The following is a 17,955-nucleotide window of genomic DNA, read 5'->3' on the forward strand; positions in this document are numbered from 1 at the left end:
CTCAAGGCCGGAGTTATTTGCAAGCTACACGTTCCGATGGTGGAACTGTGGTCTCAGTAGGCTCACTGTCGACTTTACTGTTTCGAAGAGGTTTCCAGGGGGATGAGGTGGAGTCTACCGACGCGGCGTCGTTCATCATCCTTGAATGAGCTTCATTTAGCTAGGAAGAGCGCCGGGGAGGAAGTCACGTGACGGTGATACTGTCGGAAGCCACGGTGGTTTGCGTAGGGGCTGTAAAAATCCTTGTCCTCCCCATTCTAGAAATCGCCCGCAGCGTGTGGTTAGTGAAGGAAAAAAAACTGCCAATCAGGGAGATCGATCGACCCGGAATCTCTGCGGGTCCTCGTGTCCATTCAGCCCCTAGGTCCGCTAGAGTCTTGGGTGAAGCCAAAACGATCGAGCATTGCCTCCCGAATCGCTGAGGGAGTGATAGGGACAAACGACGCTCCGTATAATGAATAATAGTCAATCATATGCTCTCAGCCCCGCTTCTCGAATGAGTCGAGATACTGATAATTTTTTACTTTGAGGGCTTTCCAATGAGTTGAAGGCTCCCGTGCTACATCGTTCTGTATTTTCATACGACTTACAATTAGCTGTTTCCATGTTTCGGTCGGGTGCGAAACGCCACGTACGTAAGGCCACATGTTGATGACTCCTCTGAAGACCTGACTCGAGGGAGACCTGACTCCAGGTGCGAAACCGCTTCCAACCAGCCTTCTGCTCATCGGTCCGCGCAGTCTCCTCGCTCATCGATGTGCGAGAAGTTTCTTGTCGCTCTGCGCATCGCCCCGGAAAAGTTGATACCGGATCCGCAATGACAGCAGGTGCCCTGATCTCTGCTACACGATCGAAATTTACTTCGATCGACAGCGCAGGGTCGGCACTCGGCACCGCGGGCGCACGTTTCCAGACCACACCTAGGGGTCGGATCTCCGCTCTGGAGCCAGTTCTTTTCCGCAGGAAACTTTCTTATTGACGTGGGCGAAGACTCCACGGACTCGATGGAGCTCGATAAATCGCTCAGGTCGGAAGAAATGACGGGCCACATGTTGGGGGACGATCTGCACGGCTATATTCTACCGAATTCATGCAGCCCGAAAGCGTAAGATCCGATATCCATGTTCGGAAATACAAGCTCACCATATCGATTAGTTACGACTTCCTTTGGTCGATCTTTTGCGCCTCAGGCACCTCAGCGAGCGACAAACAACAACACTGCTCGGGAACGGAGCCCCCAGCAAGTGTCCGAGTGCCCGGGGTGATGTTTGGCTTCGGAACGGCAAACGACAGGGAGATAAACGGTCCCAGCTCCAGCTAAAAACAACCCGAAGAGAAAAACGATGGCGATGCGGGAGCTGGGAAAAATTATCTCCTGGGACTCTCACGCTGATCTAGCCTCACGCCGGAAAAAAAATTAAACAACGCAGTTCGGTTCACAAGCTATGAGCATTCTCGATCCGTGTAAACATCTATGAAATTTCCTGCTTCTCGCTCCCGTCGAGCCTCTCGATCTTCCCCACGCTAGCGGAACCCATCTTCTTATTCTTCTAGTACGGTGCCGTCGTGAATTGGGACTCGGAGTCGGAAGTCGGCCAAAATCTCTCCGTGGGAGCTTGCCCATAGTGAGTCGAGGTATCCGGGTCCTGATCGAGTTTCGCTGAGAATCGCAGCCGCACCCCGAAAATACTGCCGAGTTGTTCAACAGCGGTTTGAGTAACTTGCCCGAGACAGTGCTCCCTTCAACAGTAGAGCAGCGATGCACGTCGTGTGTGGTGTCAGCATAAAACTTGAAGTATCGAGATAACAACACCGGAGCAATCTCAGTCTTAGAGGGAGCGTCGACTCGCAGGTAGCTGACATGGTTCTCCCAGTGGAAAGTCATCCTCTCTGAACTCTGCTCAGGGGTACGTACCCAGGAGACCTGTGAATCGGATGATCGCCTCTCGCCGGAAACAAACCGAATCTCTGCGCTCATGAAAAAATATCCGAGAGGCTCAACGGAGGGATCACACGAGAACCCTTAGCTGCGCGAGATATTTCCCTCGTCTCCGTTGTTGCGATTCTCGTGTATCCCTCTCGCTCGGAAATATTCAATTCGGATCCAATCGGCCTGACTGGACTCTAGAAAACCTTCGCTCCACAGCCCAGGTCGTTTGCTGGAAGTCAAACATCAGACACCTAGTCGCCGGAATGCAGGAGCGTAACCCACTTTCTGAACGGAGCCTGACGAGACTTTGACAAGTGCACAACTCTTTTCTCCATCGTTGGATCGGATGTAAAGATGCGTCCTGTACAAGCACCGATGCAAGAAGAAGCTGTCTCTGTCAACGAGCATCCCCTGATCTGCATACGCAGTGTCTGAAGGGCGAGGCTTCAATGTAGGCGAAGTCAGATAGTATGTATGTTTAGGCAGAACATCTACTCATGCTCGATGGGAAAATCATCTCTCCTCGCTCCGAAATCGGGGCTCCGAGGAGCTACAGGGTAGATATGCAGCGCCTCCCTAAATCCCGCTCTACAACAGGCTTCGCTGTACATTCGTGTATATCACCACGATTGAATATCTCCTCAGTAGGGCAGATGGGAAGAGAGCGCCGGCGAAAAGCGATGTCATCACAAATCGATGCAGACTTCAGCACACCGCTGTCATGCAGAAGCGTTTCCGAAGTTTTTCAGCCCGCATCGATGGCTCGGGCTTCGAGATCTTCATGGGCGTCGAGATCTTCTGCTGTGTCGGATGGAGAAATCGACTCGAGCTGAGAATTTTCGGATCCCGGGGAATGCTGACCTTTATCGACTGACCTGGAGGCCCGTCGAAAGGGTGATAAGGATGACTCTTTTTTTCTTGTGGCGAAGCTTCTTCTTTACGCCGATTTTTGTTCCATTCCCGCTCTCCCGTGAAAAATGGAGCGGCTCGAACAAATGTCTCACTCGAAGAAACGACGAGTTGGTTCAACGCTGCGCTCAACGTTTTTACGTCTGGGACATTGATCCTCGTCGGTGTCGCCGTCAAAGGGAGCCCCGACTTCGGCAGGGACCCTCCTTGCCTACTCTCTCTTCGGAAGGGCGTCTCTGTCCCAGAGGACGAGTGAAATCACGTATTTTTATCCGCTTGTTGTGGGAAACGAACGACCTTCATTTCCTAGTCATCATGATTAGTCTGCACGCAGTACGTGATTGCTGTTTCGAAGGGAAGACGGGAAGCTCGACGGATTGACTTCGAATTAGAGGCACAGTTTGGTGGTCTGCTTTCGAATCGGATCGAGGCTTCACGTCGAAGTTCATTGTGAGGAAAAAGGGTATCCGAGCGAGCTTCATCCGCTTTGAGAGGTCGGACCATCCGGAAGATTGCGAACGAATTATGTTGAAAATCAAGGGGTCATGATTCAGCTCACTCAGATTTCTCTTCGAAATGAGGTTCCCCACCGCTGGGAGACTCACTGACCGGTTTTTCTCGTACCCTGAATGCCTGGAGAAAGGGAAAATCAGGGACCCTGAGAAAGCTCATCCGAATGGCGCTACAATGATCGAGCGGAATACGTCGTGGGCTGATGCACTCGGACAACTCGAGGAAGGCATATTAATAAGCGCCCGTTAAGACACGATTATCGTATCAGTTTTCCTTGATGATAATCGCTCTCAGCTCACGCTGACCATGGGATGTAAGCCCCAGCTTCCTCCCAAGGTTCCAGCGGAGAAGAACTCCACTCCCGACCCGGGTCTAACTAAGTGAGTGATCTGCTGAAATTGTTTTCATCACAACACGGGGAACTGTGCCCAGTTTCTCGGAGAGACGATCCCGACGACCGCGACATTACTCTTCCGTGGAAAATTGAACATTGTGAAAGGTATCTGCAGCGTAGAAACTTTTTTGCGCTGTGAGGACACTTATCGACGACATGAGAGCAGCGGTTGAACGCTCGTCGTGGTCGGGGCGGCGTTTTTTTTCTTGGTCTCAAATAGCCTCTCCGGACCGCGGAGCGGAACGACTCCGAGCGTTTCAGACGACCGATCAGTATAATTCAGGAACGAATGCTTGGAGGAGAGCGTCGATGTGACGTCGTTTCGCAAAGTTCACGGGAGCCTGGATGAAGACGAGAAGACAGACATTCCCGCAACTCTTGGCGCGCGTTGTTCTCCTGTACTACACAGTCCGGGAGATGCCTGTCGGTGTCGGATACCGAGAAATTCCCGGACTTGGAACAGTGGCGATCTTCGAATTCGAATCGTCTGCGTCACTTTCAAAATCAATCATGTCATCGGGCGAGCAGTCGCTCCAAAAAGTCGCAGGGGCGTTTCCTCAGCCGCGAATTGCTTTCCCGATTCTACCTAAACGTCACATGCCGCGGAACATTGATGGGACAGCCAAGACTTGAAACAAACCGCCCAGATGATGTCACCGACACAATGTGTCCGCGAGTGTCTGGTGAGACTCGTTCACTGCTCTACCTCACGGCGACGTACGCCCCCTCTCTCCCTTGTCCTGACTGTCTAGCTCTGGCGCTCCCAAGATAAATTATAATGTTGCTTGGTGGGCACGAGCGGAGGAGAACATCTAGTCCGACGGGTCCTGGAAATCGATGTGTGTCGCTCGCAATCTCATCATCGAGTGATCACGCCGCAGCGTGCTGATCTAAAGGTGGCCAGCGTACGTATCCGAGGGAAGATAAGGTTCGGACGTCTCCCGATGATATTCTTCCGTTTCTTGCCCGCCTCGCTTCCGTCCCTCATAGCTAGCTCGATAGATAGGTAGATACAGCCTAGGCCTAGGGCACAGATACCAGGACCGCATGGAGTCGTGTCTCCTGATTGTCGCTGTTGTTGTCGTTAGAGTCGTGGGGGATAATGGCTACCAATCAGTCGGACAGACGGTCGGTCGGTCGGCTTCAATTGAGTCTCACAAAAGAGAAACGCTCGCCGAGATCTGGGTCGTTCGGTTTAGCGACTCTTCTCACTGGACCTTTGTCCATCGCTGTCGGCATCCAAATGACGCCTCAATCTGTATACTGCGCGTCTGACATCGCGGCCGCAAGCTGAGTGACCATATGCAGCTCCTTACGGTCCCTCGCATTATGACCCGCCTACGCGAAGACTGCGTCACGATCTCTAGAGACGTCATTTCCGCGGAATCCAATGTTCTCTACGGCCGCAAGGCGAGTCCTTTCGGTCTTCTTCGATGTTTGCCGCTTGTTTTGATAGAAATCGAGTACAACCACACTCATGGCTGACCGCCCCAATGATTCACACAGAAGACCTCGGATGCTGAGATTTTGTGAGATTTGATCGGAAGAGAATCCGTCAGGACGGAGAAGGAGACAGAGCATTATGCATATGGAAGAGAGGCTTTGATACCCTCATTAAAGGGGATCTGTCGCTGGGCAGATACGAAACCGTAAACGACTGCAGAGAGTATTCAAGCATTGCTGAGAACGATCCACGTTGAATCCCCAGAATTCGGCAGCCTTTCCGATTCGAGAACTATCTGACGCGAATATAGAGACAGTGTATCGTTCATCATTCCAAATCGGACATATTTGTCCTACATATGTACGTTGCGGCCGGAGACGGCCGCGGATTTCTGAAAGAATTGTAAGAGATCGAGCAAAGGTCGGATCGGGGTGGGGCTTAAGGTCTCAGCTTCAGTGCCTCGTTTCCCAGCTTATGAGGCGCGCCTACACGCTGGAAACTACGGAATCCGTTCCCGGTTGTGTTTCCCTGCCGAACCGCCAACCAAGTTCCCCTAGCGAGATCAGCTGTCGATGAGCGACTCGAGAGTTTCCCGGTCTCCTACAGATGGGGTAGGGTCGGCCGAGAAGAGCTATTGTGGGACGCAGCATTTATTCAGCGGCTATGATTCTGGCGGCCAGCGGAAACGATCCCATACGATGCCAGCCTGGACCCGCGGAATATTCACTGAGAGCTCTGAAGTGCTCGACCTCCCTCGATGAGGATGCCTCGCCCAGATGGCGGAGAGCTCAAAGGCTCAGAGGCTCGCGAGCTCCGAATGTTTTTCAATCGACGTTTTATATTGTTAATTGGCAGAATCCCGCTCGCTTTCTGGTCCGCCCGGGATAAACCACGACGCTCCCTGGAAGGGTTCCGACAATCAGATATCAACCTGATTTCGAGGTGTCCCTTCGGAGGAAGAGAGTCTCAAGGGTAGAGTATCTGGACCGAGATAATCTCAGGCACGTCCGAGAGTCCCCGAAGCCGATTCCACATCCCCGCTAGGGGATGGGAACCTAGTGAGGAGACCAATGAGGAGATGCATGCTTGACTAGCGGACATTCTCCACCGGGCGCAGTTGGGGTGACTTTTTGCCGCATTCTCCGTGGTTGATCGAAAGTTTTCCAGGAAATCGGACTTCCCACTCAGGGTGTGAGCGAAGAGTCGTTCCGATGTCTCAACGATTCCACGTACACCGACTCGTTACACAGCGAAGTCGTGCCTCTCCGAATCCCCGTAAACCTCCACTCGCGTTTCGGGTCAAGGTGTGTTCCGGCAGATATAGATTGACCTCGCCTTCAGCAAAGTCAGAGATAATCCTACAAATCCTTTTCGGAAGGAGGTCGCAAATACCTCCGAACATGGATCGATTTGGGTCTCTGTCGATTCGAGAAATAGATGAGCTCCTCCGGACGTTGTATATTGTGTCTGGGTATCCGTCTCTTACTCGGAGGTCACCGCGAAGCCACAGGGGAGGTCAGGAATCAGGACGAGCTGTGCCTAGCGAGCGCTGACACGAACAGGAATCCTTTGCCGGAACAAAGAATTGTGTATTCCGGCTTTTCACAAAGTCCAAGAGTTCGGTCGGGTAATTCCAAACGGTAGTTCATCGGGGTGGTCCGGAACCATCGCAGCGGCCACTGCAAGTCTAACGCTCGAAAATCGATGAGCCTCTGTTTTTGACAATGCTCTTCGGGAATTGACCATTGAATTCAGCAAGCACAGAACGAAAATAATCGACTCGGCGACTTCATTGCAAATCAATGGCATCGACTTCACTCATTTCTGATACATGATCGATTTCTCATTATTCGGTATTTCAGCCGTCCGACGGCACCTCTAATCAGGTTCAGCGAAAAATTCATGACTGATGACGACGGTCATATTCCCGTTAAACGTGAAATAATTCATTCGCTCTCATTCCGGCGCTCCGACGCGCGGCTTCAGGGGTTCTCTGAACGGAACTCCTACTACCAATCGCGTTCTGCCTCGAGATGAGAGGCTTCGAGATCAAATTCGACATCTATATTTCTCTGAATGCGTGATTAAATTCTCGAAGTTCTGCAAGTTCGGTATAAGGCAGCTGACGTTGATCAAAGTCTGTATGAGCGCTGGGGCCGCCGAGCTCATGGGTTCCCAAAACACTGGAACTAGTTGTAAGACTTGGGCTCTGTCGGTGCCTTCACCGAAGGCGGCGGCGGTCGTCTATCGAAGACCAGTGACTCTGAATGGCAACGGATGCAGTTTGGTCCACGAGATCACTCAGTTGTCAGACCGAAATTTAATCTGTTCGAAATCGCTCATCTTCATCGCATGGCTCTGCCTCGCGAGAGTGGACCGCGATTCGGCTTGAGAGAGACGCTCTGTTTTGGTGTTCGAGAGTCGCGATACCCCCTAATCTGTAGCTTTTCATTGTAAGTAGACGTGAGGCTCTCATCACCGAGCCAGAGTCTTAGCGGATCGCCCCCTCTCTCCTGAGCTCATTGTCGCGGTTGTGATTGCCTGATCGGCGAATTTCGCTCGATGCCCTCAAATCGCAGCCATCGTGAGGCTGTGGGATGAAAAAGAATCAGCAAGTTCCGCTTTCCGTTGACGTTCCCCTGGATCTTTTCCCCAAGAAGCGGATCGTTTATCGAGACCCACGATCGATGTATCCCCGTCAGTGGCTTCGCGGGCGTCCGATGCCTCCTAGACCAACACATTTCGATGCTACCGTGATATTTCGCCATGAAGCCGTGGAAAATTCCTCGGGGGACGCAACAGAAAGATTGCCTCATTTTTCAGCGAGTACGTCGGCGACGCACGGCGAGAACAGTGCTTTTGTTTCAAAGTCGCTGCTCTCGATTTCCCGTTCCCTACTTCTCGTCGCCTCGTGAGAAACTGCGAGGGAAGCATTAATTTTTCCGCTTTCGAAAAGCGGAGAAGACGCGGTTATGCTGAGGAGCGCCCATGGACGACGACCACGGCGACAACGACCAGGTAACACCTTTCAACAAGAGCGAGCAACAAGCCTTCAAGACTCGCCCTACTTCGCCGCGAATGGCTTTCTCAATAATCGATCTCTGATAGTGATAATGCCTTTGTCGAGATCCCCACCGCAACGCAGAAGTCCCATCATCTCGGGTACTTGAAACGGAGAGGTCACTAGTCTTTCGGTCTGCTCGACTTTGCGGCATTCAGACTTCCTCGTAAGCTTGACGCGCAGCTCTTAGGTCTAGAGATAGATAGGGCGGATAGAGAGGTCTGAGTCCCGGGAAAGCACGGTAATGATGGGAAGACGGAGTGGTGCGACCAGGAGGATGCGATGAGAGCAGGTACTCACATAAAAACGTGGAAGGAAGATGAACTGCAACGAAGATGAAGGAATCGGCGATAGCGTGCGATACACAGCGGAGCGGTGAGATAGCGAGAAACAAGCACATAGGGTACCGGCCCTCACAGAGTGCAGGTGAAGTTGTTATTCGGAGGCATGAAGAGGGGAAGTTTGTCGCTATCCTTTCAGATGAGGCGTCGAACGATGGGGCGCAGTCGTTTCGAAGCGTTCTGATACCACAAAATTCGAGGAAATAATATTTCTTCTAGGACGGAACCGGAATGACGGAGGAGCGGAAAAGAAAGGAATCAGGAGTGTAGGAGAGCGGGACGACGGAGCGTCGAATCTCGGCCGACATTGTTGCCTATACACACGCGATCGTTCCCGCTCCAAACGTTTGCGTCATTTTTTCCTCGAAAGTCATCCGGGGGAGCAGGGAGGATCAGGACATTCTTCATTCGCTAGGACTACGGTCCGGGATGTGTCCGCTCGCTCGCTCGCTCGATGTTCACTTGACTGAAAGAATGATCGGTTATTTTTGACAGGGACGACTTTCTTCTCGCTCATTCCCATAGCCTGTACACCCTGACGTTCGATTCTTTTGCTGTTTTTCCCGAGTCTTCTCGAGCCTCGCAACTCCCTCGGCTCGCATTGGTTGACTCCGTCACTGATGTTTTATTTTCGGTCACATCACTGCCGTCGGAGTCCCTGAGGTCTCTCAATGCTTTATCCAGCGAGATGAGAGCCTGTCATACATAGAAGGGTTCCGATGCAATTTCATGTTATAGAGGGGGAGTTCGAGAAGTTAAGCGCAGGGTGACCCAGAGCTTGCGCCAGAGAGCGGCTGCCTCTCGAGTCTGTGATTAGGCTCGCGGAGTCTGAAATGCAGCGGCTGCTTCGATATTGTAGAAGAGGACAACGGATCGGTGACTGCTTTAATTACAGCTCGCGGTACTCTCTCTCCCTCTCGGGGACTCTCCTTCTCGAGGGTTACAATCAAATCTCATTCAGCCTCGAATGCCTTTTGCATCCGTCTGTACGAGCAGAGCATCCCATCTGAACGTGAACGTCTTCGCCGCCAGGAACGCTGGGAGGCAAACGGGCCCATCGGTACGGAGCGCAATTTTTGTCTCGAAGCTTCAAGCGCATCAAATTGGAATTTTAAAGAAACTGGCTCCCGTCATCGTGCTCATTCCATCCTCGATTCAGACGTATCCTTGGACATGGATGAATGTCCGCGCGCCACGTACTAAGCACCAGAGTCGCCGACGTCCCTGTCTGTCCCGGCGATGCTCATTTTCCTCGGCTCTTACGAAAAAGACGTCCACACCCGACGGATGGGGGGAAAGGGGTCTGCGAAGACGAACATTCGGACACACCTCTCTCAAAGTCCCCTGATGATTCGAATGATTCATCGACATGTCGTCTCGTACCTCATGATGGCTCCTAAAACAAAATCTCCTCCTTTTTCTTCATCACTCGTGACCACGTTTCCGTATTGCTCAAGGGGCACGTCTACACACGAGGCTCATCAGGGATTACCGCTGTCGTGCCGGAACCGAGAAGGGACGGGAATACGTCAATAAAAGAGCAATGCGAGGGATGAAAGCAGCAAAGATCGACGCTACATATGAGAAATATCATCTATTTACACACGTCATTTCCTGTGACGAGCATTGTGAGTCAAGCTGTGAGCCTACATGCTTCCATACCGCTGGTCCGGTCGCTACTTTATGAATTTATGATCATGAATCCGCAGTGTACATACTCTGACTGCCTTCATCAAGGGTGATCATCAAGCAATTCCGAATCCTTCCTCGCGTCAATCCAATCCACAGCTTCTGTTCGCGAATCCTTGAGTTCTGACCTCGCGGTCTGACAAAATTCCATGCGGTCTGAGTCGTCTGATATATGATTGTCCGAATGATCGTCCGGCTCAGGATCCGGAATTATGAGTTAGGGATGCGTTCTCGGTTCTCTTAGTCGGAGCCTCTCGTGCGCCACCGAGGTTTCGATGGGGCCTCTTCAGATCTGAATGGTTCTTGTGATCCATCGGACGCAGCTTGATGGAGCGAATCATTCACGTCCTGGATAGGATGTATGGCGTGAGGAAGCCTTCGCTCGGGTGTGAGATGCGCTTTCGGAGAATCCCAAGGTTCCCTCTCGAAAGTCGGAAGGACCATTCTGCATTCATTTCAGTTCCGGGCTGTTCCGTTGGACACTGCGGGCCACTGATGAGCGGATCGATGCAAGATTCCACGAGCACAAATTCACGTGTACAATATCTTTCATCCAACACACGTCTCTTTCATCAAGTCTGATCAAATCTCCCGAATCGCTGCGCTTCTGAGCGAGCGAGATAGTTATTGTTCGCATGATCTTGTCGTGCATGGGATCTCGATCTGACCGCATGCATTGGATGCAGGGACTTGCTTTCGGTAAAGATCCGCTCTGCTGAGCTATTCGATTGACCTCATTTGCGGGCACAACAGGAGAGACCGGAATTGATACATCCATGAAGGTTTGTTGCCTAATCTCTGTCAGAGTCTGTGGGCTGTTAACGGTTCAGCGGGAGCACATGGGCAGTATCAGGCTCGGTGCGTCGCGTGGGGAACGTACTCCTCCGATGCCGTGCAAGTCGCTCGCGTAGAGATTAATGGATGATGGATCATGGAAGGCTCTCAATGCGATAATGCTATGAGCTTTTTGCGGATGGTGGATTCATCAGACGATCCGAAATAACAGGCGAAATTTATTCGAGACCGCTGCCCTTAGGCGATTTCTCATCAATCGAAAACTCCCGCTACCCCTTCGTGATCTGAAACCGCCTGAATCCTGACGAGAAACATTAGGCATCCCAGCTTCGATCGCAGGGCTGATTCCCATTCACGAATTCGGTGATGCGTTCCGCCCGAGTCGAGTTCCCTGAGTGTGAATGCCAACACGATTCCAGACATGAGTACCGGGATCGGGCAGCTCCTCGAACGACGCGGCGCGGATCTTATACGCAGACGTAGCAGATCGACCTAGCGGAGCCCAAAGAGATACCTCCTCGTCTTTCGTTCGGATGCAATGATCACGCCGCGGTAAATGAATCATGATCCATCAGTGAGAGGTGTCTTTATCCCACTTCTCATATCGGTGCCGTGTGTCGGGCATTAGGCCTCGCTCTCGCTATAAACAATCTGATCCGGAGATAATGTGGGCGAGTTCCTTTGCCGGATATTCGGCGGTGGGAGGATGTCGAGTATATCGTTCATTAAGCGCTTCCCTTGAGCATGGATGGATACGGGGACACCCCGCGGTACCGCAATCCGTGACAGAGCGTACGCGGAGGTTCCGCCTGTCCATGCGGAATTCTTTCTCGAGAAGAAAATCGTTCGCCGGCAGCCGAAGTCCGATTGCGTTTTTAATGAGCTCCACGTAGTGTCGGCTGCTTCGACGCGAAGAAGGTCGACCGAACTCTTCCTTCAGTTCCCTGCATTATCATCAGCCGTCCCATTTCCAGAAAAATCGACGTCGACCACCCAGCCCTCGCGGTTCATCTGACCCTCAAGGACCGGCTGATTCGAGTCAGTAGCAGAACTCAGCGGGGTTGCTTTCACGAGACTCCAATGGACTTTCCGGCTCAGTCCTCGAGGTATATGAGCACCGACGCCGCTTTCGCTCAATTGTCCTGGGTCCTCCCCCCGTTCTCAGATTCTCGCTGGTTGCTGCGCCTGGCTCGCGCTCATCGGCCGAGTATAGGAGAGGAATGGAAGGGAACATTTCTGAATCTGGCGGCTACGAGTCCTCCTAACGTGGTGATCTCTTTTCCGCTGATTTCGGCTCTGGGGAAAGTATCTCTCCGTACCTTCATGTGGAAACGGAGCAGTCTCCCAGAGCCGCCGCCCGTCTTCCCACCCGGTCCGCGTACCGCCGACCGGACGACGGACCCACTTTACAGTTCCGGATGACTAAGAAGCTAGGGTGTGATCGGTACGATCGTCTCATCTACCCCGAAACGATCTATCAGCCATGGGAAAGTGATAATCCATCAGCCCGCTGAGCCCGATTCCGTATTTCGGACTCCGGAAAAGGAAACGAGGGGTGCTGTCCGGCAGCTCACTTATTCCCCGATTCCGTGGAGTGGTTGCAGCGTCGAGAGGAACTGCCGCAATTTCGCGGACTTGTCCAGAACTCCAAAAGTCGAACAGAAGTGATCAACTCCAAAACACGTCATCAGGGATCACTTCGTCACCACGCGCAAAATGTTAGCTGTAACCCACTTGTCCCGGAGACCAATTTTTCTCGACATCATTGAGCTGTTGCGGGTGAATGATAAAAGTACATCGCGCGGTCTTCGAACAGCTGCCACGACTATCTTCGAAAGCAGCTGAGGAGAGCCATGGTCGGCGGGGAACCATTACGCAGAGAGGGATCCTGTTTCCGAAAGCGATACTGCCACAGTGACATTGCGTCAACTACATCAGCGGCGGTGACGATGGCGGCTGCGACAGCCAGACCCGAGAACGGATAGCTGTTCTGCCTCTCTCTCTCTCTGACTGTCTGTCTGCGTGCCCGCCTCTTGAGTATTCCGAAGGCATCCGCGAACGATCTGTTCAACGAACACCCATTAGCACCCCGTTGGATGTCCTATCTCGGTGAGAAGGCTCCAGGTTGGAATCACTGAACAAAAGCCGACGAGTCACCGAACTAGTAACGGACGAACGACAATCTCGGTGAGCAGTCGAGATCTCACGAAAACCTTGGAGCCGATGCGTTGTCCCAGAACCTCCGACGCAATCAATCTTCATTCAGGGCTCGTTCCCCCCGTCTGGCAACGGAGTAGTTCCCGTCTCAGCGACTGACCCATAGACGGCGCGAACCGATCATCCATTATTTCCCCCATAAGGCTTCATCCTTTTCCTTTGGTGACTAGAATACCGGATCTCGATCGGCAGAGCTTTGAACCCCAAGCCGAAATCGGTCAGAGGCTTGGCGAGATCTAACCATTGCGGTATTGAGATGCCCACCGGAAACTCGACCGGGTCTTTCTGGGTTTGGAGGAAAAGGCTCAGAAGAACGCTTCCAGAGATGGTTGCATGAGGGCCAAGCAAGAAGGATAACAAAAGACCCAGACTCGATGGTCGTCTGAAGCTCATTGGACCCGAGGAAAGGGGCGAGTCCGATTCGATATCTCGCACTCCCTCACGGTCCGACATTTTTCTTACATGCGTCACGGCGTTGTTCATTCAGCGTTTGGGATAAAGTTGGGACACAAGCGCGATCAATCCCCTCGAATCGAGCCGAAAAGGAATTTGCATACAACTGGCATGCTTCCAAAACGGCGACGGAGAAGCAGACAAACAGGCAGACAGAAGATACGACAAACGCATGGAGGGACGCTCTTCGCGATCAGAAAATTTCGCCGATTCCCAGAACAAATGATTCTCTCGGGATGGGATTCGAAAAGAAAACAAAAAAAGCGGGGACTTTGCGCTTTTCGTCCCAGTGTCGCATTTATTTTTTCCTCGTGAGGATCGAAGTCTAGGCCGAAACTCGAATTGATACGTAAGGGTGCGCATCGAGTGTCGACAATCCTGCATTCGTCAGTTTGAAAAGAGAGATCTTGTCGCCAAAATGAAATGCTTTCGATATGTCCCAGGCGGCTCGGATCAGGATGCCGCGGACAGACCCCAACTAGTTCGATTGCGGATGGCGAGCGGAATGCTGGAACTAGGACCTCAAGGGGTGCTCAACTTAGTTCCTCGAAAGTGAACTCCTGGCTCGACAGGAGCTCTGCACAGGGGGATCGAGTTGGGGTGTGATCCTCAGAATTATTGTTCTCGGAAGACTGCGCTCAGCGCACGAACGGTACGGGACCGGCGCTCTCAATTCTGTGCCGTGAATGACGAATGGCTGTAAGTCGGTGAGCGCGCGCGAGAGAGAATGTTAGGACTGTGACAGCGAAGTTGTTCCGGCTGGGCGATCGCTCGACCTAATCATTCTTACCCAAGTTTTTCTCCCATTCCAAGGCGCCGACGCGTCTCTCATTCTCGAGGAGTCCAAATCCGCTCATGGGGAAATCCGGCTCGCAGCTCCTCATGTACATACGCGAGGAGACCTAAGGTGCTGCAATCGGTCTGGACCACATTTTTCCGGAAGAGGTAACTGACATGAGCGGTCACCAGAAAACTTCACGTTTAGCCACTGGAAGCTGACGCCCCGACTTCCTGGTCCATCGCGGCCACCGCTCGAATCTGTAGACTCTTAACGAATAAGAGCTCATGGTCGAATGTCATGCGGAGCTCGAGCGTTTCCGAACAGGTTGGTTGGCGCGGAAGATTGTCGAGGTCATCCCATATGCAAGGAATTCTCCTTGCTCATGGATTCCGTTTCCAACAAACGACGCGGAGGCCATGACCCAAGTCCCCCGTTCCGGCGAACAGACGCCAGGGAACGCAGTGGCCGCCTCGCGGTTTGAAAATCATTGATATGGAATGTCATGGATACTGGGTGGTAGGAGGAGGACGCGACACATGCTCGTCTCGGACCAGGGAAAACAGAAAAAGACAAGGACAGGTATTGCCAACGATTTGTTCATTCGTCCGTGTTTTCCCTCAACCGCTTGTTTGTTTCGGGCTCAAGATTGATGTGTTTGCTGAACTTTCGTTGCGGCGCGGCGTTCACCGAGGAGCTTCAACGAAAACGGGCACCCCCGGAATATTTGGATTCTAACACATTGACAGCGAATCTTTGGCGTTTTGATATTTGTCTCGGCAGATTATCGAAATTTCGGTGAACGTCTCGCTGAACTGATTCATTTGCGTCGCTGGGTGCTCGAAGCGGACATGATTGCTGGGATACAGAGAAGTCCTCCGTTTCCCGTCATACCCCGCTTGTTCCTTAACATCTCGCGGGATTCTCTTGAACTCAGTCGATAGTTCGGCCGAGAGAATAATTCAGGGTGCGGCGAATACGACGGTCACATACGGGTTTCCATGCGAGTCGCGACCGAGACCGGAGAAAGGAGAGGCGAGGACTATCAATTGAAGCAGGAAAGATTAGTTGAGGCTTATTTCGAACAGACGGACTTCGCGAAGATCATTGCACTTGGAGGAAGATATTCCAGAGCTAGAGTCAATACCCAACCGAATAGCGGCGAAGAAGGTCGAGGGAGGGAACGCCATCGGGGATTTTCCCGAATGGAATTATCTAATCTGTTTTCTCGGAGAGTGAATTCGGTTTACTGAGAAGGAGATCGCTTTCTCGAGAGGTGGTCAGGTTCAGCGTACGAAGGAAACCGCTTCGAAACTTCTTCCAAACATGCAAAGGTCAGCACGGCCTCATTTCCATCAAAGTCGCGCTCCTCGCAAAGCACAGCTCCTTCACTCGAGGAACCGACTCGATCAAGGAAGGTCTGTGAGCGTAATTCACAAGGGTCGAAAGTCGACCAGAGATGGGAAAAAAATATCCAATTCTGGGTCAGTCAGGCCTCCTCCGCCGAGAGAACCGCATCCCCGAAGCCTAGTATGATATTTTTAAAGCTTTGATCAGCGCCACCTCAGGGGCTGGAGAGGAAAGGGAGCCGTCGCATCAACAGTTTTGTTGGCATTGGAGAGCCGACAGGAGACGTGAGTTACCTACCCTTGCCTCGGAAAACTGGCTTGTGATATTTGTTCGGCGAACGTGTCATGTGATCTCGGCCATGGAAAGTTTGGCGACAGACCGCCAGCCGATCTGAGCGCAAACGTCCATAGGAGTTCCGAGAGTCCGCCAATGAATCATTGCTGAACGTGCTCAAATCGTGATTTGGTCGAGAGGTCTCAGAACTTTCTCGAAATATCCTCGAAGTCCTTGTCTTCTTCTTCCTGTGATTGCTGAACGAAGTCGAAATATTTGGAGAACCTCACGAGAGGACACGCGTGACGGAGAACTTGTCCGTCTTCTCGGCGCGATGGGGTCCCAAAAGATGAGCAACGTGCCGTTCCGTTCTTGTCTCGACTCCAGCCGGTAACGGGATGTGAACAGCGATGCTCTTTCACCGGTCGTTTCCTTCTCGAATTTTCTCCGTGCCCTCCCGAATCATCATAAACTGAGGAAATACCCAGGGGAAAGATGTGTATCGAACCCGAATCGATTCAAAGCTCAAGCCGCAAAGGCTCTGTTAGCCCTCATTTGTCTCGGAGAGATCGCCGGATCTGCCGTGCCGTCGTCCGTACCCGCTCGCGCATTAATGTTTCTCCTTGAGCATCAACCCTGGCTGTTCGGCCCGGAGCGTGTTTCGAATCCCGCACGAATTATCTGAACAAGAGCGCGGCTCGGTTACGCTCTTTCAGCAATTAGAGGGCGGTAAGAGATAGTTGCCATGATTAATGATGTCTGGACAGATTAACTTGACGATGCGCGTGAGATTTGCATCCCACCTCGGAGTAGTGAGAACCGCGGACCTGGTGAGAGTTACTCTCGACGCAGAAAAGTGAGGGCTGGATCTGATGAGCTTCGCCCGAAAAAGAAAGTGTATTGAATCCATGCTCGAAACGAGGTTGTTAGAACCTTTCCGATTCACGGGGTTCTCCTAGGTTTGACTTCATCAAGGCTCCGTATCGGTCAAATGTCGATGTCCAATTATTCCGTTCATTCGCTTGGAAACCTTCGTCAGCTCGTCTATACGCGAGGCGCCGGTAGTCAAGGTTGAGGGCTCTCTGGGCGTAAGGCAAATGTTTGGAATGGGGGGTAAAGAGTGAAAGCCCAGCAGGAAATTACGCAGCTCAACGAAATAAAGTATCTCCTTAGGAGGTGTTAATAAATGACGTCACACGAGTCCGGCCGCGAATGCTAGAATTCAAAGTCCCTCGATCGAAACAGTTAGGGAATCTCGCACTCTCGATAAATTGAACCAACCTGAGAAATTCGGACACCGTCGGGCTTCTGTCCAGCTGATGAAACGCCCGCAGTCTGCTTCTCGGGAGCTCTTCACGGGGATATCCGCGGACTGGCAAGACGACCCGAAACGCTCGGGCAACTCCACTACGTATAACCCTAATATGATCTTATTTCATGAAGTATAACTAGCCTGTCCACACCTCAGAGAGAGGGGCCCATTAGGTATTGCCTGATATTCGCTGATACGCTCATTACTGTAGAACTTTGAGTCCGGTGGAGCATATCGGAGCTCGATTCGTGCGATCCAGATTCCCCGACTCGAATCTCCACTCGATTCCCGCGGCGAGAAGCCGGGAGAATCGCTTTCAGGAGGCGTCCACATCTCTCGAGAAGGACTATTCGCAGGGGGGAGGTTCGCATTTCAGAACGCTGTCATACTGCGAGAAGAGAATCGGAGAAAATATATTGGACGACGGCGAGGTAGAACCCTCGAGACCGATATTTTATCAGACGAGGCTCCCGCTTCCGTATGGAACATGTCCACT

Source organism: Galendromus occidentalis, unplaced genomic scaffold, assembly GCF_000255335.2.
Source record: "Galendromus occidentalis unplaced genomic scaffold, Mocc_1.1 scf7180000077429, whole genome shotgun sequence".
NCBI lineage: Eukaryota > Metazoa > Arthropoda > Arachnida > Mesostigmata > Phytoseiidae > Galendromus > Galendromus occidentalis.